This window comes from Gouania willdenowi, chromosome 12 (genome assembly GCF_900634775.1).
Source record: "Gouania willdenowi chromosome 12, fGouWil2.1, whole genome shotgun sequence".
In the NCBI taxonomy this organism is placed as follows: Eukaryota; Metazoa; Chordata; class Actinopteri; order Blenniiformes; family Gobiesocidae; genus Gouania; species Gouania willdenowi.
Genome location: NC_041055.1, coordinates 24,492,156 through 24,513,875, shown reverse-complemented (window position 1 = coordinate 24,513,875; position 21,720 = coordinate 24,492,156). Strand labels below are relative to the sequence as shown.

General features: G+C 38.1%; 1 protein-coding gene across 1 annotated transcript in view; it reads right to left on the bottom strand.

The window, feature by feature from the left end:
- Nucleotides 1-21,274, bottom strand: part of brinp1 (bone morphogenetic protein/retinoic acid inducible neural-specific 1) — a 175,924-nt gene extending 154,650 nt beyond the window's left edge. The window contains exon 1 of the mRNA XM_028462781.1: nt 20,864-21,274. The gene's annotated coding sequence lies outside the window, so the exon portion shown is untranslated. The remainder of the gene's footprint in view (nt 1-20,863) is intronic.
- Nucleotides 21,275-21,720: the final 446 nt, after the last annotated feature.

Here is a 21,720-nt window from a genome sequence, read left to right as displayed (position 1 = left end):
CGTATATCGGCAATTTTGGGAAAAAAAATATTGAGTTTTGGTCCATATAGCCCAGCTCTACAAGTGCAAACAGAGCCTTTGTAGTTATACTTTAAGTTATTTCTACTCGGAGCATTAGCACAAAAAAGTCTTGTAACAACATTTTTTAGGAATAGCAACAGGAAAAAAAATGTGTGAAGGGCTTTTATTTACTACAACACTCATTTCTGTTGATCTTCCCAGTGGGACCCTGTAAACGCACTACATTAGAATGAAAAAAAATAATATATCATCATTTAAGTCATTTTAATGGAAAATAAACTAAACATTTCATTAGGACTGTATGGTACCCAATTCTAGAAGGAGCATAATAGGCAAATAAACCATTTTCTGTTTCAGTACGTTTGTTTTATTTGAATTCCATTTGAGATGAATTAACAATTTTGTCTGTTCCCCTCGAAATATCTCCATTCGAAGTGCCTGCTTTAATCATGTATGAGAAGCCTCTCTCTGTATATGGTACACATCTTCTCTCAGTCAGCATCGAGTCAGCATTTTGACTCAACACGACTCTGACTAAAACACAAAACATTTCCCCCGTCTGGCGTTGGCATGCTTGTCGGATTATGTAGGGCTTTTGTGCTAAAATTGCATTTCAGCGTGTGCCGTTTACGGTGGTTATTCATAGATTATCTAACACTTAAGTATTATGTGCTTCTGTCTGTTTCTCTAGTCAAAAGAAAACAATCAAAATTATCAAAATTTTCTTTGATTTTGCTGATTTTCAGGTACTTTTTTTGTAATGTGAAAAAAAAAAATGACTGTCTGATTTGTCTTTAACTTAGAGTCACCTTATTTAGTTTCACGTACATCTCCGTCACCTGATTTATTCATTTTTATTTGAAAGAATCGTTTTGAAGCAGACTCAAAAATCATTATAATTGTCTTAGACTTTATGTAAAACGAGCCCCGAGGGAAGGCAATAAAGGCCTCAAATGTTTGACAGCTGAATTTCATTCTATTATGCAGCTTTAATTCGTCTCTTTAATCGAAATATTCACTTATTCTTTGGTGAACCATTTTCATAGAGAAAAGTAAGGGTTTATTTGCAATTTGCCTTTTCAACCAACATCTTTATGAAATCTCAGAGTTATGAGAACCAATTGCAGAAAATTCCTTTTTTTTTTCCCCCTCAGAATCAGTTTTATCACTTTCCCCTCACTCATGTATCCCCAAACCCTTTATTTCTGTCACCCTTTCTGCCCTAAAAGAGGAATAAGGGGGTGGGAGGGGGGAGGCCTCTGCCAACTTCCTTTCACCTCTTGCTCATGTTACATAATCACTGGGTGTCAACATTAAAGAATGGCTACCACTTCCTCGGGCAGACAGAGATTGTAGACGGAGAAAATAGCACTCGATAATTACGGATAAACTGCACACACGGCCTGTTCTCCTTGCACTTCCTCCCCATCCACCTGGCCCTGATGTCAATGTGAGCAGCTGAGCAAGTTAAACTGACAAAAAAGTTGACCATGCCAGCCAGTTTTCTTTTTTTTTTTGGTTTGCACTGCTGATATTGCACTTAAAGTTTGCTATTCCAGGGCTAACTACTTCCACTTCTGTTCAACCTTCAACATCCCCTGCAGAAAACCGATCCATCCAAAGCTCCCTGCAGCAACACCACTCTACGGGTGCGTCTGAAAAGACCATCCTATCTACTGTACTTTTCCTTAACCCCATGACGTCATCCACGGAAAGGAGTTAGGAGACTTCCTAAAGGAGTTAGGGAAAGGCGATCACGTTATTTTGACAATCAGACCACACTTCCACTAGGTGACGTAATAATACCGCGGCGGTGAAGGTTAATGACGTCTGCCGTGGTGAGAAACTACAAATTTCCGAAAATGGACTTCTAAAAGCCCATTTATAATTAGAGGTGTCCCGATCCGATTATTGACATCGGATATCGGTGCGATATCAGCCAGAAAACGAGTATCGGATTTTATGAGACTGCATCTAAAATCCCAGATATAAACTCTTCGATAAAAATGTTCCGCTCCAGCACTTCTATCCATAGGTGACAAAGAGTGTGACGATATCTCGATTCACTAAAATAGTGTCACTGTTCATAGGACACTTTCTCAATTTATTGTTATTCAGCGATATTAAAAAAAAAAAAAATTTTCACTTGATCTTTTTTTTCTTTTTATGTCATAGTTTATTGTAAATTTCTTTCTGACCAATATATCAATAATCGCATATCGCGAGATAATCGTTATTGTGAGCTTTGTATCGTGTATTGTATCGTGAGGTACCCAGAGGTTCCCACCCCTATGGGTGACTGTGGTTCACACTCCAACAAAGTAACCTACTATTGCCTACTATTGCTCTCTTGTTTGAGTAACGTCACTTGATCAAGCCTTTTCTAACACACCACACTACAACATAAGTAATAAAAGTCTGTATGATTTCTGCTGATATCGTATCGGATCAATATCAGTATCGGCCGATATGCAAGGCTGTAATATCGGTATCATATCGGAAGTGAAAAAGTTGTATCGGGACATGCATTTTTATAACACTTTCTCCTGTGCCTCTAACCACTGATAAAATCTCAAACATCACAAGGTTTCAATGTAAAAAGAGGCTACCAGGCTACGAGGAACAAAAGTGAAACTAAAAGAACACTCAACTTTCACTCAGAAATCAACAATAATCCAAAATAAGTATGATTTTATGACATTTACATTTAATTGTTACTGGATATGGGTTTTAGATTATTCAATCTAAGGCATATTATTGCATTGGAAACTTACATGATCTGCGTCTCTTTTCACAGGGTTCCTAAAGCTACAGTCAAATTAAAATCAAGACTTAAGACTTTTTATTGCCATTTGAAATTCAATTTAAGACCAACTCACAGTAAATACAATTTGGGGAAAAATGCCACATCAATTGCATAGGGTTAGGGTACATTTCTAGTGTCTAGTGTAGACGTGCTACTAGCAGCCCCCAAAGTAAACGCACAAAAATACACAAAACTACAGCAAAATACACAAAAAAAAAAAACGACTAAAATAATCAAAATCACTCCAAAAAATGACATAAACAGCCAGAAATCTATATTAAAAAAAATAAAAAAAAGAAGAATAAAAACCATTAAGAAAAATCTTTGTTGGACAAGCGGTTTTCATTAAATGTACATCCCGCTGCAACCACGTCACTGTTTTGTAGTTGGTTCCACTTGTCATGATCGTGCAATGGTAAATCATAGAAAAAAATAAAAAATTAATGTTACCATTTATTTTAAAATGTGAGACTAATTACAATCATAAAATCAACTTGTGTCAAAATGTAAAACTTTGGACTTGTAAGACTTTTCAAGTATCCGCGGGAACCTTGTTTTCAGTCATCGTGAGTTTCCGTGAACACTCGAATAAGCGGGCCCCTTTAAATGTTGCCACAAGTTGCCACAAATTGTGGGGCAGCAATGTCTCGTCTCCTTTGGTAAAGGATACTTCAGTGTTTCCTAGGGTAAAGGAGGCTACAAAGGAAGCATTGAGAGGAGATAGGAGAAAATATTCGGACGCACCCTATGCTTCATCCTCTACTAAACAACGCTGAGCTGCTACTTACTGTATAGCACCCGTTTCTTTTCTAATCCTTGATGATGTTACAACCCGCAGCGCATGATAAATGGAGAACAGAAGAACATAGACTCCCTGCTGAATACTACATTTGTGTGGTGTGAGAGTGGCTGGCTAGTTAGTAGCATTTCCTGCCTCAATCAGGCAAGCTTGCAAGGTTGCCAAGAGTCCATTGTTTATTAGCAATCCCGAATGCATTGGTGGAAACCACAGCAGATGTGAATTGCCTCTTCAGCACTGTGACTGTTTGAATCCTATTAGACGTGAGAATTCTAATATTCCATAGAAAGCCAGGTGGTGATACAGCCTGGCCACAACCATTACGTGTAGCCTACTCGGGAGAACAAAATCGCTATTATAACATACAAACAAGGAAAGACTGTTCTAATATAGTAAGCAATGCTGAGAATTGGTATCTCTCTTAACGTGTGAGTTTGGATTATTTTAAGCACATTTAGGTCCCATATTATTAATTACTTTTTGTTACACACGTAACAGCCACTAAACTTGTGACCAGGTTCATGTCAATTTATGAATGAAGTCAAATAACTAGGCCTCCAGTTATCTGTGTATATCATGAATTTTAACCATATTTCCCATATCAAATGGGTGATTATTGTCTTGTAGGTGTTTGAAATGTTGCATTCCAAAATTGCGCAAGTCTGCTCAGTCCAATTAAGATTTGCGTACTGTATTATTTACAAGATTAAACTAATAGTTCTTATTAAGCTTTTTTCTATAATTTTAGGACATTATTTTGTAAGTAATTACATCAAATTCAGGAAAGTTGATAAAGTATGGGTAACTGTTGGGAAAATTTTAAATGAAAGGCTCCAATTGTACGAGATAAACACCAAAAATGTAAACCCTGGGGGATTTAAAGGGGACATTATGCAATTTCTCACCCATCTCCATTTGTTCAAATAACCCCACAAACATGGTATTTGAGGTGTATTTTCCAGAGTTTTGCCTCTGAAAAGTCACTTTCTGACTTATGCATAATCATGAGTGGGCACTTCATGTCTTGCTGTTTACAGGGTGATCAGTGATCACCAAAGTGATTTTATTTTTGCTATCCATACACTTATTGTTTTCAGCCAAGAAACTGGATATTTACAGTACGCGGCCATTGCTATTTTGAGTCTGTCTCGGTGCTTCAGGATCCGTGCATCTCAGCAGCAGCAGAAGTCATTCAAACTCTCACCAGTGTTAAGTTACTTTCTCCTCCTCCTCTGCTCTTCTAACTACAGGAATAATGCATTTACGGTGATAATCATTTGTTTTCTCCAACCGCTGCGTCGCATTGTGTCAGAAACACGTCAGATGAGCGATTGAAAAGGTTTGCCAATGCGCCTAACCACAAAAGCAAAATACACCTTCGCATGAACAAATAGTGCTTTCACTACAGTGTACGTTCACTGTGGAGGCGCGGTACCGGCAGCAGGAAAGTTCTGTATTTAGTTTTACCGATAGCCATCACTCCTTCACTAGCAAGAAAAACAATGGCGGACTTTCTCAAAAGTTTTCATCAAGTTGGGGGTGGAGTCCATGGGTGGAGCTACCAGCGGAGGGGAGGGCATTTTCTTTCCTTAAGCTTTTGTGACATCACAAACCCTGCAAGTTTGAAACGGAGCAATTTTCTCTGTGTTGGAAGACTTACACAGACGACAAACAAACGAATGGATGGTTTTATTTCACATTTTCTGTGCTGGTGGACACAAGTTACCTGATATAGTATGTAATTTAAAAAAAAAAACCTTTAAAGCTCAGTCTTATAGCTTAAAGGCAGCACCACTGGCTTTGTGACAATAAATCCCTTTATTTACATTGATTGTTTTTTTTTTCTACTTCGTCCTTACCGAGAAATACAAAGCATTTATTGTGATGAGCTTGATTTAGTGCTGTAATCTAAAATTGTACACATAGAACTGGTATGTTGGGCAACAAAATGTAGCTAAAGTTACCCTGACAGTGCTGTATAAAGGTACTCAGGCGTTTTAAAGGATGACTCTTTTCTGCAGTGACCCTCTTCATTGCTATTGATTTCACGCCAAGTGGGGAAAAAAAACTATGCAATGGATCTGGGGAATATATGACAGAGAAAAGAGCAAAAGTCATCACAAAGCATCAACTCCTGACCTTTTTGTTAAGAACTTCTATAGCCAGTTGAAATGGAGTGGGAACTCCACAATAAGACGAAGAAAATAGGAAAACTATCCTACCAAATTTTTTTTATAAGAAAGATTTTACTCTACTTTTACTGAAATTCTTTCAAAATTTTTTCGTTCATTATTTGACAAACTATTCTAAATTGTAGGCCACAGCCCTCTTTATGCTTTTAAACAGAAAAGGCTTGATCCTCTTTTTCAGAGCCCAAGCTGACAGATGAACCAACCCTCTTTTTAGGAATCTGGGAGTGCTTTGGGATTCATCCTCAGCATTGAAGATTTAGGGAAAAAAAAGACTTAACACAGCTGGTATTCTTTATGGCTGAAAATAATAGCTTTGCCTCCAATGCCCTAAAATGGGTATAAAAAGTCTCTCGCTCAGAGCTGCTCTTTGCAGTGTTGCCAGATTGACCAGTAATCCTTTTATATTTATATAATAAAGACATAAAATGTTTGTTACACTGTATTTCACAGTATACTTTTGATTTGGTGTTGATAAGAAATATTGGAAATATCTATCAGTATCTGCTTTCATAAGGGTTACATTAATTTTTTTTTTTTTTTTAATTCCATACAAAAAGCCAAGGGGACCTCTAAATCTACATATTTCTGAATTAAAAAAATGTTTTAATGATTTATTCATGTATATATTTTACACAGTTTGCATCTCCTTTTTGTTCGTAATCTGAATTTTGAAGGAAAAAAAAAAAGGCCTAACAAGGAATGACCTTTCCGGAGGCTTCCATCAGTGGTCAGGGTCCTTGCAGGGAGATGTGGGATTTTATTTTATTGGCACACAAGACCATGTAAAGACTGTCAGGGGGAGGGGCTGATGTGATGAATATATATACTGTATATACAGACGTAGTACAGCAGAGGAAGAGGAATAAAGGAGCAAAATTTAGGTCCAGGTTCTTGACAAAACTGAATAAAATAGTAAAAACTGTACAGATACATCATTTTATGACATGCTTCCACCTAAAAGCCTTTGGACCCACAGAACAGAAATGTATTATCATGCAAGACAACAAACTAAAAAATATTAATATGAAAAGCAAGTGTCGATAGTTTATTTTTATATATATATATTTTATTTACCACTACGCTGCTAATGTTGAATATTGTTAAATGTTTTAGATTTGATAGCTTCCCTGTTTAATGACACGTGTCAAACTAAAGGCCCGGGGGCCAAATCCGGCCCTTTAGAGCATCACATTTGGCCTGCTCGAGAAAGTAAACACATTAGAAAAATGTGAAATCAAAGCTTAATTTGCAAATCATCAGTTCCCAAAACACCGGCCGCGTGTTGTTCCAGCAGTAAGAGCGAGACCAAAATGTCATGGAATAAAAAATGTTTTAAAGCACGTTTTGCTAACTAAAAGAGCCAATAACATCATGTGAACACAACCAACTAATTAACCTAAATGTTTAATAAAAGAATGATGACTCAGCCTTAAAGAAGCACCGACAATCACCCGTTACAAAGGGCATCCGAGTGACAGCTGTCACATCTGCCATGTTTCAGCACCATGGACAGCGCAAAATCACTGCAAATTTCCCCACTTTTAACTTTACACCCATATATAATAAGGTCATAACTTCTCTAATGAATCAGCAGCACAGCAGAAAATAAAAATGTGTGCTTACCTTTTATTTTTTGTCCAAAAGAGAATGACTTTGTATTTCAGCCCTTCCAAATACAAAAATTCAATTAAAATCCACAATATTTGCAGAGCTCAGTTTTCCATTCCTAGTGTTGAAAAAACTATCAATTTTTTTTAATAACTGGAAAACTTTACTCAAATTATTACACAAAATGTTCCCAAATTCCCAAAATCAGGGAAATTTAGGTGAAGATTCTGCAGAGATTGATATTTATTTATACATGGAAGTGCAAAATTAATTCCAAACCATTTCAAGCAACGTTTCAGTTCCTAACGAGTCCTATTTTTTATCTATCTATCTATCCATGTTGGGAAAAAGTCTGCGATGACATCACCAGAACAATAAAACCAGTGGCTGTTTGAATGTACAACAGATGCAACCAGTTAGCGTCTGCTTCTCCTAATCTACAATAGATCAATCTTCACCCTATCTGTCCATCCACCCTTTCCCATTCTTTTGTGTTCACTCAATGAGTTCAATAAAACATAACCAGAGTGTTTATAAAATCACCCTGGTGGCAAATCACATATGACATATACGTATATCACAAATAATCAATATTTCACATGCTATACGCGTTACGTGACAATGCCGGGCTTTGTCAGTGACCCTTTCATGCATTTCCAAATCTAATCCATATACATTATGGAGCTGCTTTGGCACATTTTGATGCATTCAATGTGCAAACACAGGCAAAGGTAGAGACAGACAAGGTCGCGTACATGGAAAAATCTATATATATACTGTATACTGCGTCTTTTGTGATAGAGCTTTGTCAGGCCAATCTGTTTTTTTTTTAATACTCAGAAACCTAATGTTACAGCATACAATGATGATTCTCTTTACATTATGTGGAAAACTGCTACAAATAGGGTTCATCTTAACAAATTAGAGAGCATATTTTGAAATATGTGTACAGATGCAGCAGTCAGTTGCCAAATACTGGAATGTCTGATTGTCAGCGATAAACTTTTTAATGCATGAGAATGAAAGGCCTCAACAAAAAAAAAAATGTGCATAGGTAGGAAAATCAATGGAGGTACATTAAAATTGAATTTTAACAAGATGTAGTCTAATGAAAAAGGTTGTATATAACCTGGCACAATGTGCAGACCAGAATATCGTGAAGAAAATCCTTTTCCATTTGGCTTTTTCTGCTAAGACACAAGAAAGACCTAAGTCAGTGTTTTTCAATCTTGGGGTTGTGATCGCAATGTGTAAAAAAAAAATACTGATTGAAAAAATAATAATAATATACAGTATATATATAGATATATATATATATATAATTCCTTTTCAAATTAAAACAATCTTAAACGACTGTATGTTATACCTTCACTTTCTCAAATATACTGTAACTAGTTAAAATAAAATGCTGTATAAAAAGAGAAAAAACAGGACAAAACATACACAGTATGAAAAAAATGTTTAAAAAAGATGTTCTCAAATAATAATAATAATATACTGTATGTAAGAATAAAATGCAGCTAAAATAACTGAGCTGGCACAACTTGTCACTAATCCTGTTCTGTATTTGTAATACATGATCAAAAAGTAATTTTTAGGGTCACCAATAAATTCTTGATATTAAAATGGTTTCACAAACAGAAAAAAGGTTGGTCACCACTGCCCAAGGTAATAACCAGAAAACCAAAAAGGACAGAAAATAACTACTTTACGATAGACTTGAATTGGTTCTAATTCAGGGTGTCCTGATCCGATATTAGCCTGAAAATGAATATCGGATATCAGATTCAAATCTCCAATTCCAATTTTTCTCTCCCCCAATTCATTTATTTATTTTATTCAATTCTAGAATACTGTAGATATGTCAGTTTTTCTCATACCTACTGTTGCTGACTATTGTTCTCTGTTTGAGTGACATCACTTGATCAAACCTTTTTTAACTTTCCACACTGCAAAACAAGTATTCTTTTTTATTCAAGGTAAAAAAAAAAAAGTATGTATGATTCATGCTGATATCGGATCAAGATCGGTATCGTCCGATACGCAAGGCTGCAATGTTGGAATTATATCGGAAAGGAAAAAGTTGTATCTCTAGTTCTAATATGAAATCATATGATTGTTTTAGTTAAATCACATAGAAATAATAAGAAAGCTTCCAGATATAAAAATAAACCCATCTCCTGTGTGTCTATTCAAACTGGCATATTCAATATGAACAAACTTACTTAAAGCCTATGAAAAGCACAACTTGTTTCATTTTCTTTCTCAATCCTAGCACTTCCTGTGCCACCCAACATTGGAATCTAATCATTCTTGTGCTTCTCTGTAGGTTACCGCTGCACTGAGCTGCAATATAGGTCACAGATGCTCCTGACATCATCAACAGTGCACCAACTCACAGGGTTTACAGCAGTTACGGGCCAATTCCATGACCCTTCTTTCACCCCACATTGACATGATTACCATCAACGTTTTTAAATTGTAAACAGCGAGTTTAGAGTATAGTCTCTCATCTCACTCCAGGCTTTACTTAAAAAAAAATAAAAAAAATCCCAGACACGAAATGCTTTGGAAAATATTTCACTCCTTTTAAGGAATAATTACAGGGTACCTAAAATATTCCAGCGGGAAGAACTTTTTCTTGTTAGTGAGCTCCGGGAAGGAAAGGAATTAATTAAACAGTCTCTGTAAGAAACCTGATTACTAGTTCAGAAAAAAAAAATTGTTTTTCAAAATTGCTCATATTTTATAGCATGGTTTCCTTTCAGCTGTAAAGTTCCCTTTTTGTACTCTCTACATAGTAGATTATTATGCAAACAGCTTCCCTTTCTGGCATGTATTTGAGGTTTGCTCAGGTGATCTTGTTCCAATGAGCATGTTTTGTTGCTTGAGGTTAAGGCTGCCAGTGCTGGTTAGATGACTGAAACATTAAATATGTCTGTTATATTTGGACAACCATAATAAAGCAGTTGGTAAGCATGTTCTGACAATGGGGGGGGGAACTATGTGAGGACATCTAACCCCACACAAAACGGTCCCCTGATTCTCCCCCAGCAGCCCACGGCCTTTACTCTATGAGGGAAAAGTGCTAACGGTGACACTGATGTGCTGTCATTGGTCAACCTTCTCTTTGCTCTTATAGTGTCTGATTCTGTCCGTGTTCTTTTCTGTAGGTATTCTGCTTCTATCTGAGCTAAAACAATTCCAGATCTATGATTCCAGATCAGGCTTGCCTGGGATCTTTTTGCTTTGGTCAAGACTTTTCTTGCTTTTCAGTTGTCATTTCCTGTTAAAAAAGGAAATTTCAAGCCCATTTGGTCATATATACAGTATATGTTTGCAGCACTGTTTGTTAGAAATGTGGCTTTAAAAAAAAATATTGTAATAAGTTATGTCACATGAGAGAACTGTTGAACTTGGTTTTATACACTGTGTACATAAAATGGAACTTAAATGATTTTTTTTAAATTGTAATGAAAAATCAATAAGGAGTTTAAGTGGGTACAATTATATTTGAAAATCTTAAACATTCTGAGTTTTATAAGTTTATTTGGTAACACTTTGCTTGATGTTTTATACATAAAGGCTGACATCTGTCATTAGCATGAAAAGGGTGTCATTGAGGGTTGTTCGTTACCCTAACCCCAAACCCTTTGTTACCCTAACCCCTAACCCTTTGTTACCCTAACCCCTAACCCTTTGTTACCCAAATCCCTAACACTTTGTTACCCTAACCCTAAACACTTTGTTACCCTAACCCTAAACCCTTTGTTACCCTAACCCCAAACCCTTTGTTACCCTAACCCCTAACCCTTTGTTACCCTAACCCCTAACCCTTTGTTACCCTAACCCCAAACACTTTGTTACCCTAACCCCAAACACTTTGTTACCCTAACCCCTAACCCTTTGTTACCCTAACCCCAAACACTTTGTTACCCTAACCCTTAACCCTTTGTTACCCTAACCCCTAACCCTTTGTTACCCTAACCCCAAACACTTTGTTACCCTAACCCCAAACACTTTGTTACCCTAACCCCAAACACTTTGTTACCCTAACCCCAAACACTTTGTTACCCTAACCCCAAACACTTTGTTACCCTAACCCCAAACCCTTTGTTACCCTAACCCCTAACCCTTTGTTACCCTAACCCCTAACCCTTTGTTACCCTAACCCCTAACCCTTTGTTACCCTAACCCCTAACCCTTTGTTACCCTAACCCCTAACCCTTTGTTACCCGAACCCCTAACCCTTTGTTACCCTAACCCCTAACCCTTTGTTACCCTGAACCCTAACCCTTTGTTACCCTGAACCCTAACCTTTTGTTACCCTAACCCCTAACCCTTTGTTACCCTAACCCCTAACCCTTTGTTACCCTAACCCTTTGTTACCCTAACCCTTTGTTACCCTAACCCCTAACCCCACTAGATCCCTCCACCTAACCCAAAAAAATGCCAACATAGCTCCAAAAGTGTCATAATTTAGCAGTGTCATAATTTAGCGAACAACACTTAATGACAGCTTAATGACAACTTATTCACGCTAATGAAAGATAATGACAGCATAATGTCAACCTTATGTATAAAACGTCAAGTCAAGTGTTATTGTGGAACGAGACAAGCCAAAAATCTGCTTCTTATCTTTGTTCTTTTAGTAAACACACATTTTTTTTAATAAATCAGAACAGACTTTAAGGGGCTGACTATGGGCCAAATATTGAGAAATACTTGTAATAAAATTCAAACAATGTATGCATAAATCCATTTTGCTTATTATTAGTTAGCTATTTGAATATAGCGCTGGCTCATTAGCAGAAAACTGCTTTTACATTAACTCTGTGATACATAATTCACCATAAACAGAATAACTTTAGCGATTTTTTTTATTCGAAACCTGAGAAACATAATCACACATTAAAATCAATACAGTTAGACCTCATACAACTTCTTGACATAAGCATGTACACAGAGTTACAGCACGTGAGCCAAGAGTAATTGAGGCATACGACAATGTATAAAATGCACCTTCAATGTTCGCTCCTAATTTCTAACTGAATCACAACCAGTGCCATCACAAAGCCAGTAAAGTCTAAACCAGTGTCTGACAGGATAAACTTGTGTAGTTACTACTGTAGTGCCAGGGTTATCATATTTCTCAGAGCAGTCACTTTAGTCTCCAGACGATGTTTGATGGCTCACAGGTCAGGTTCACAAGACTTAATTTAGCACCACTTTAGTAGGCAGTGTTGCCTACCTTGCAAAGACCAAGTGTTAGGTTGTTATGCATAGTTGTCACGTGTGTGGGAGAGTCAACAAGAAAGAAAAGTGAAATTATCAGACAGGGTATGAACAGAGGTTTTACTCAAATTCATTTCCATGCATGATTAAATGTTCCTATCTTCTGACAGGATGAGTGTTGGTTGGAAGTTAGTGAAATTGTTAATACCAACACTGGGGGAATTACATGATTTTATAAAAGCATATTGAATATCATTGGGTGCAGTAGAAAATCATTGATAATTTACCTTTTTTTTTTTTTTTTTTTTAATAAAATCAAAAAATAAAAGCTTACCATTACTGCGAGATAAGAAAATGTATTTATCCTATTTAGTTACAAGTGGTTACATGCTGAAATGAAGCTGGCAATGATAATTGTTTTTAACAGATAGAGTCAATACATCAAAGCTATATTACTTACGAACAAATGTGAAAGGTTTAACTTGCTAATCGAAAGTTTGCTTAAAAGAGTGACTAAAACCCTGCGTTCTGCTGAGCTGGCACTAGGAGGGAAATTTTAAAAAATGACTTGATTGATTGATGGGCGTTACTAATGTAGCAGTAAGACACGCCCCACTCAGTCAGCCCATAGTCATGTGCGCAGTGACAGAGAGTAATACACACATTGATGTGTCTGTACACCCACCTCGCGCACATAGCGATTAGACAGACACACGCAGAGACAGACGGGAATACACACATAGCATAGATGTTTGTATATCCACACATAGATTCTGCGCTAATCAGAGGTTTCATCAAGCTGCTCTTTATAGAAGCTCAGAGTCAAAAATGGCACCACTACAGCGGCTGTTTCACACAGAACACAGTGGACTTCCTCAGTTAGGCTGTCAATCAATGCTCACTGAGGGCTGTGACTGGAGGAAACACTCTTCCCGCCCCTCAGCTTTTAGAGGAGGGGCGGAGCCAACAGTGAAAGTTGATGACGCAGGGGAATCTAAAGAATACGTTTCAGCCAATAGCAAAATTTAATTGTAATAGCCAGCGTTCAATCTTTAGAGGCCAGTAACTCTGACATTGTACAACTAAATACACAAAATTAAAATGCTTTTACAAAAATGTGAAGAGTGGGACTAGGATTAATAAACAGCACTACTTAATACCCAAATACATATGTATTCAGCAGAAAAAAGTTGGTTTGGGGTTTAGTTCCTCTTTAAGCTTAAGAAATAAAAAATACTTTTCCCTACCCTGACTCCCTCTTCCCAGTTCCCTTCCCCCTCACTAAGGCATAACCCCGCCCTCTCTTTTATATTCTCCCTTTAACAAAATTTTTCTTACCCTTTCATAGGCAGGGCTGGTGATGGTCACAATCATGCAATAAAATAAATGTATTGATTTACTTATATTTATGTATTTATTACTTATGGGTAATTCCTTCTTTGAAGTCCACTTACATGCACGCTTCGCACAGGTGTGCATGAAGGTGGGTGGAGTTAAAGCACACTCCGTAAAATTGGGACACCCTACGCACTCGCATCCGTCAGCGGGAGCATGCGATGGAGGGGCGCAAGTGTGGGTATTGGGATGTAGCCACAAAAAGTAAGTGTTTTGAGGCTTCGATGGGGATACTGCGCTACATACTGTAAATCAAGTCAATTCATTATATAATAGGAGGGTTGGTTCTATAGATGTATAGTTGCCAGTCTATCACACAAACCCTCCTCCTACACCTAATTTAAAGAGTCTAATAAGTTTTCCATGCATGTTTGTTGACTCAAGGAGATCATTGTGAAATATAACTGCAGCTTAACTAATTGAGTTGCTTTTCCAGCATCTTGAGATTCATGAAGTTTTACTTTTATAGTATTTATTTGTGAGGGACAAAAACCCTTTTCATCTTGCTTTGTAAACTTTTCATGTGCAGTTTCATACTTCACTCGATGATAAAACGATGTCTGTGCTCACTGAGCTGTGATTCCTTCCCTGTGAGTGAAGAAAGACTGCAATAGACAGAGAGCAAGAACAGGTCACAGCACTCACAGTTTGAAGAAAACTGCGTACTGAATGCCCAAATACTTTTTAACTATCGAATTGTCGATGCCGACGAAATGTCTAACGCTGCTTTTATCTCTGCTGAAGCCTCGCACTGCCTTTGATTTTCCATAAAACTCAAATTTTCTTTCTCAAATGTGTGATTGCCTTCCCAGAGGGGTTTTTCTTGTGTTTTTTTTGTTTTTCAGTGTTTAATGATGCGAGCTTTACAGACGAAGACTTGCAGGTGAGAATTTAGTGGGGGGGGGGAAAAATATTATTAAAGTTTTTCTAAGAGCATTGATAAGAGGATTATGGGAATGTTTCTAATTATCTTTAGCTTGGATGACATGTGACGCACAGAGCAGGAGATAAGTCCGTCTATGACTTCTTTATTACCAAACGAGCCCTAAGGAGTGGACATGCATTTAAGAGCTATACGTGCTCCTACTGAACCGACACTGTTTTCATTTTTCTGCTGAATACATATTTTATTAGGTACGAAGTAACTTAGTTTACTGATCCTCGTCCCACCCTTCACATTTTAGTCTAAATATTTAAATGTATCGTTTTTAGTTGTAAAGTATCACAGTGAATGCCTTCTATGGGTTGAACGTCAGCTACTGCACTTCAATTTTGCTATTGGCTGAGATTAGATCAGTGATGTCACTAACCATCACTGTTAGCCTCGACCGTCTTATTAAAGATGGGAGGAGGGACTAGGTTTCCCAAACCCTAAGTGAGCATTGATTGACAGCTCCGTGTGGAACTGTGGAGAGCTGTGGGGGTGGGGCTGCTGTGACTGGGTGTGTCTTAACTATTCTAGGAGCAACGCCCTTAATCAAGGTATTTTTTTATTCCCTCCTCGAGGCAGTTCAGCAAAAAACCTGGGGGTGTACTTACACTTTAAGACATTTTTGGCTCAGGTACCCCCTTTCTCTTATTTCTGAATCCAAGTACCCCCTTTGTCCGCGAGCAACACTACTCAGAAACAACTATAAATCATAATGATAAAACACACATTTTAAAGAACCTCACTTTGTAAATAAGTAGAATAAACAGTATTTAATGCCTCCTGAATATACTTATTTTTGTTGTTTTTATCATTTCCTGTCACTCCCCCCTGATGAGAGACCAAGACTGACCCTTGTATTTTCAGTTCAGGTTCTATCAATAATTTTGATCATCATTTTGTGTGTTTTTAGTATAATTTTGTGTATATTGTTGTTTGTTCTTTTTATTATTGAGTATATTGTCTCTTATTTTGTGTTTTTGTTGTCATTCTGTGAGTTGCTGGTAATATTTAGTATGATTATCTTTTTTAACTAAAAATAAACAAAACCACATTTTTAATGCTCTCTCTCTTAAGTACCCCCTGTAGTGCCATTGCGTACCCCTAGGGATAAACGTAGCCCCATTTGAGAAACACTGCTTTAAGAGATATAATCGACTGTAATTAAGTTAAGAGTTTATGCATTTTTAAAAAATTAAATTACCATTTATCAACCTGATAAGGGATAGTGTTAATGTTTGCTCCTATTGATCAATTAATGGCTTGTCCCGCCTTCCATGTAGGGCTGGGCGATACTGAGCAAAATACATATCTCGATATTTTTCCCTCAAAATGGCGATATACGATATAAATCTTATTCTTAACTCAATTAAGTCTTACCAGGAAGACAATTCTGGGTTACATTTGCTGATGCAAAATGCCACACAGCAGGCACATGTATTAACAAACAGCTGCACAACATGTGACACTTTTTGCTTTTTCTCCCATAAGGGACAGCACGTGTGAGTGAGTTCTGTAGTGTGGCTTGTTTAGGGGAAGGTCTGGGTTAGGACGCACTCGGAAATCCATCTAATTGTGCTTTTCATGCTGTTCTGAAAAGTAGTGAAAGCAGTGACTCAAAACAAATATTCTAATACAATATAAGCTATAAAATAGAAATATATCGGTATAGACGATATTGTAATTTTCCATATCGCCAAAACACAAATCGCGATATAGCTTGACTCTCGATATATTGCCCAGGCTTTCTTCCATGCAACAAAAGTAGCTCTAATTGGATAGCTTTTGTTTTTATTTATTGTATTAAACCAATGTACATATATGTAAAAAATTGAGTAGACGGAAACTATGACAAAAATTTTTAGTCAACAAAACTAACACTGCTGACAGCAGCAGATGTCCCTCAGTGAGGGTCAAATGTGGCCCATGCTCTTCTGAAGTATACCTAAATAATGTTTTTTTCCTGTTAGCTTTGTCATATGTTATGTGACCCTATTGTTTGCTTATGAAGATAAAACGACCCCTTTCACCCTCGCTCTCTGAAGTGGCTTCTGGCCATTCCAGCTCCAACATAAAAAAACAATGCAATGCCAAGGTACAAAAGCTAGAGAGGAAAGAGGAAGGAGAACCAGCAGCTTCTGCCAGTGCAGGACTAAAAGTGTTCACCGTCTGCGACAAAGACAGCTTGTAAATAATTCACTTATCCGAACACAAGGGCAATAGACAAGCACTGTTCACATAGCTAGAATTGTCTCCACACTTTCTCCTAATTATATTTCCGGGTGTTTATCTCCCCGTCCTTTGAGAATCACAGCTCCATGCCTTGCACCGGTTAGTTTCACTGCCAAGCTTTTTAAAAAGGGGACCTCAGCAGCTTGAACGTTCTCCTTTCAGTCCTTGAAAGCATCATCATCCATGGGTCATCTAAAGCCATGACACAAATATAGCTTAAAGCCACTGCTGGCATTTTCAATTTGGCAAATCTGATTTTTCAAATGCTTTTCCTCTGAGAAAAATGATTACATGTTGCCAATGTTTTGCCTTTGCAAAGGCCACCAGATTGAATGAAGGATTCTGAATTAGGCAGCTTTTCTTGAGCAATTTCCGCAACCAGTGCAATTTTCGTTACTGCAGAGGAAGAAGAACAATGTCACGGGATGGAAGTGACTTTCTGCCAATGAAGCGATCGTATGATATATTAAGGCTAAATATGAGCTTTGAATTCAGTTTGCAGTGGAGTGCTTTGTACCAAACTTAAAGAGTCACTAAATCCCAAACCACTTTTTTCCGCTGAATACAAATGTATTTGGGTATGAAGTAGTGCTGTTGAAGTATTTCAATTTGGCATATTTTGCTATAGAATGTCAGAGTGACTTCCCTCTATAGAGTGAAACCCAGCTATTACAATAGATTTTTGCTATAGAGGGTTTTCACCTACGTCACGTTCTGGACAGTAACCCGGATGCGCGGCCATATTGGAGGCACTCGAATGTATACACCGTGATGGATAAATGTCCGAAACCACAGAAAAGCTCCTCAAAATGCATTACTGATGCAAAGGCATAGAGGGAAGGACTTGGTCCGCAGGAAAGGGCACAATATTTGGAAAACTTGTGGTTTATTGGTGGTGCAGATCCATACGAGTTGCATCCCTCGTCTTGGATTGATGACGACTCGCAAAGTGGTTATCCTGATATCATTAACTACCTGGTTTTAACCATAACTTTTGGCAGTCTATAAAACGCTAATGTTTTTCACTGTCTAACCAACTGGTACAGCCAAAAACACGGCAATAATTCACCATTTCCTTTTGTTTGTTTCGGGATCTGCTTTGTTTACCTTTGTGTACCTCCAATATGGAAATTTCTGGTTTGATGACGCGCCGTGAAAACCCTCTATTGGCTGAGAACAAGATCATGTGATGTTTTGAGACCATCTTGCAACACAAACAAGCATTGTTATAAACTAGCCCCTGTGGGCTCTACAATCTGTTGTGAGTAGGTTGGATTGAAAGAAGAGTGAATAGAGCGGTATATTGAGCGTTTCGTAGCGAGTAAACATAGCATAGTTTAGGGGTCACCAACATGGTGCCCGCGGGCACCAGATAGCCCGCGTGGACCATGTGAGGAGCCCTAAGGAGCTCTAGTCACTAATGAGCTCAGACTAAAATCTAATTTCAGTATTCAAACTCACAAATAGGGCTGCACGATTTTGACAAAAAGCCTAATTGCGATTTTTCTGACAGATATTGCAATTGCGATTCGATTTACTAAATTCTAAATTGGTTATACATTTCAATGCATATGCGTTTTATTTTTTTCACAGAGCGATGCAGCGCTACATGAGAAACGGACGGAGCTCCACAGACACATTGAAGTTAAGCGGGCACTGGTCGGCTCTGATTTAGGAGTCAGTGATGATTTGTGTAGTTCTTTGGCAGTTTAGATGGTGTTTAGTGCAGTTTAGATTATGTTTGAAGTGGCCAGGACAGGAGGGGGGCAGGCAGTGCACCAAATAAGCGGTCCCCGAAACATTTCCCCATTAAAAAGTGATAGCATTTCAACCCGATTCTGTCCATTTCTGCGTTCAGCGGTAAAAGTTTTCAATGGTTGATTCTGTTAACGTGAATTTTAAAGGGCCCTAGTGTAGTTGTTGTTAGTGCACTCAACTGAGGGGTAACTGAGAGAGACTCGCTCCTGATTGGCCAGCAGCCCAGGAAAGCGGTTCTCGGCGATTCTGATTGGTGAACATATACTGTATATTACTCATATGATGGAAACTGAAGAAAAAACCTCCGCATCTGAGGTTAGGTTATCGCAGTAGCGAAAACCTCAATATCGATGTGATTAAAGTTAATCGTTTAGCATTACTCACAATGATAAATACATGACAGATGTAGAACCTAGAACAGTTAAATACTATTGCACATGATAAAGTTTTAGGATTAAATTAACCATCGTTAAATGTTCATTTTCACTGAAATATTGTGACAAATGTTTCTAAGTGTTGCATATTTGGTGTATGGGTTGTGATGATATGTTATACATAATATAAAATATGACATATTTAAAACATTTTATAATTGTGATGTTATACAGAGATGTCCAGAGTAGATTTAAAAAAGTAGAAGGCTAAAAGTTGTGGCAAAATGCCGCCGCTGTGCGCCGATGATGCGAAACATCTGGGGGGGGTCAAAAAAAATCACAAAAAATGATGCTATATGATGGCTTTTGGTGCATTCCATTAGTGTAATTGTGGCTTTTCTTCTTTCTATTGTGTAGCACTTTTCTTAGCATGATCTGCTAGTAACTCTTTAACAAGTGCTTTTTAGAGATTCAAAAAGATAGTTCGAGTTAAATGAAGATGGCTCAATAATTATTATGAAATGATTACTTGGTACGAACTCAAATGGGAAATAGTTGTTCGTATTCTCAGTATACGGACATTAAAAAGCCATGAAGTTCATGTTTTGAATGTAATTCTATGTAATAGCTAGACGCTGCGTTGCTCGGACGCATGTTCTGAAAGAGGGGGGAAAAAATGACTCAACAAAAAACAGCACAAAACACAGATAAACTGCATCCAGACCAATTTCAAATCCAGGCTGCTCTTCTTTAATTTCAAAGTAACAAACTCAGTTATCTCACCTTCAGCCACATGATGACACCTGCAGTGCAGAAGAGCAGGAGCTCCCCCTGCAGTAAGGCTGTCTCATAGCAACCAAGGCAACTTGAACGCTTAATGGCAACTTTGCCTCAGTGGATGACACGCGCACGACATTAAAAAAAAAATATATATATATATATATATAGATCAAGCGTGTGCGTGCACGTTACTCTTATGTGCACACAAGGCAAGTCAAGCAACATGAAGATGAATAAAAGCTCGTGAAAGGTGATGATGTTTAAAAAAAAAAAAAAAAAAAAAAAAAATTTAAAAAGGGAGAAAAGGTAAAACATGAAATAACAACTGATGGATCTTCACGTGTGTGTCCACGTCTGATATTAAAGTTAAACACCCTAAACGCGGATGCGCACAGTGATCTACAGGCCTGCTTTCAATCTTAAAGTAAAAACCATCCAGATCCAGCCTTTATAGAAATATAAGATCATTCTTTCCTCCTTGTTTCCTTTTAGCCGCACTTCTGCAGCATCATCTCCGGATGCAGCAGCACTGAAGATAAACGGAGCATTTACGCATCCAGTTGGAAATCCGGTGCAGGATGCATTTGGAGACTGAGAGAAGAACTAATTATTAGCATCATGTGTTTATAAGAAAATCTCCAGGATAACATGCTGACCACGCATGATCGCCATAATAATGTGACTAAGATAGCTTGAGAAGCGTAAATAAACCGTACCTGTGTTCAATCTACTCACCTAAATCTGACTCTCCCGCCTCACAGGTCCGAGATGCGTTAGTTCCCGAGCCCAGAACTTCTGCTGGAGCCTATGTATCCAGTGCTCATGCCGGTGATGCTGGATTGCGGATGATGTGGAAATCCTTTTCATGCTCAAGGGGAAGAAGCAGAAGAGAAGCTCCGTTCCTGCCTGGTGTCGGGCATTGGCGCGCACAGAGGATAAAGTGAGCAAGTCCGTCAGAAGGATGAGAGAACGGGAGGAGTGCTTGGAATATGTGTGTGTTTGAAAGTGTCCTGGTTCTAGCTGTGGTTTCTCAGCATGTGATGCAGGGCGCAGGCGGAGAGGTGAGGGATGGATATCTAAGGAAGAGAGGCTGGGATGCTCAGGCTGAGGGCGAGAAAGGGGAGGTACAAAGAACACAGTCTGAGATTGTAGAGGACGGTCATGGCAGACAGTATAAAGGGGAGGGACTGGACCGTGTCAGGCGGAAGGAAGGATGGAAGGATGGGGGACCGAGGGTGGATGAGGATAACAGCCGGTGTCGTGACTTTTCTGTGCGCCTTAGTAAATATGCACTGTCTGCAAGCCCATTGGATGATTATCACAAATTATAGGACTGATGAACACATTCAAGATTGGGTTCATACTGGGCAAATGTTTGGTTTTTGATTTAGTGGTTGCCACGTGTGTTGAGTGAACTTTACGTATGTTGTTTCCTCTGAAACTGCAGATTTAAAGTGTGTGTGTGTGTGTGTGTGTGTGTGTGTGTGTGTGTGTGTGTGTGTGTGTGTGTGTGTGTGTGTGTGTGTGTGTGTGTGTGTGTGTGTGCGTGTGTAGCCACACAAGGAGAACATGCAAACTCTTCAGAAGAAGGA